The sequence below is a fragment of the Geospiza fortis genome, unplaced genomic scaffold, assembly GCF_000277835.1.
Source record: "Geospiza fortis unplaced genomic scaffold, GeoFor_1.0 scaffold53, whole genome shotgun sequence".
In the NCBI taxonomy this organism is placed as follows: domain Eukaryota; kingdom Metazoa; phylum Chordata; class Aves; order Passeriformes; family Thraupidae; genus Geospiza; species Geospiza fortis.
This window is the reverse complement of record NW_005054305.1, coordinates 316175-316986: the sequence shown is the minus strand read 5'-3', so window position 1 is coordinate 316986 and position 812 is coordinate 316175.

Below are 812 nucleotides of genomic sequence, written 5' to 3'. Positions count from 1 at the left end.
TGGGCTGAGCAGAGCTGGAACCTGGGCTAACTTGCACAGACGGCTGTTTCCTGCTGGGCCATGCTGGTTTGGATAACAGGATCCTGAGGCCCAGGCAGAGCGGGAGTGGGGCAAGCAGAGCTGGAAGCTGGGCCAACCTGCACGGCTGTGCCCTCCTGGGCCATGCTGGCTCGGATAGCAGCAGCACCCTGCTGCCCTGCCCGGGCAGAGTGGGAATGGGGCAAGCAGAGCTGGAACCTGGGCTAACTTGCACGGATGGTGTTTCTGGCTGGGCCATGCTGGTTTGGATAACAGGATCCTGCGGCCCGGGCAGAGCAGTGGGCGTGCGATAGCTTCACTGGAAAAGGGGAAGCAGGAGAAAGTAAGCAGCAAGCAGGGAGAGAGGGTGTGTGGTGGGGAATCAGTTTTCCCCTTGGAGATGAGGTAAGGCTGCAGTGGGAAGTCCAGCCCACAGAAGGTGCAGTGCAGCTGGGAGTCCAGGTGCACCGTGACCCTGCTCAGTGTCACTTTTACACCTACCTATGGTGTTTAGGCCACTTGCAGTTAACTGTGTCCTGCCTGTCAAAGTCTGTTTTCATTTGCCATTTTTCTTCAATCACTTATGCAGGGGTTTTTGGTAACCCTTGGAGTACTTTATATTGTCTTTAAAGCTCATTTAGTTTTGGTTGGTTTTTTTTTCTTTCTCTACTTGGCATCTTGCAATTGTCAGCTTCCCGCCTGGCTTTTTCCCAGTAGGGATTACTGGCACAAATACAGCTCATGTTCACTTTTCAGGACATTACTTGTTTAAAGTCTTCTGTTCACCAACTGCC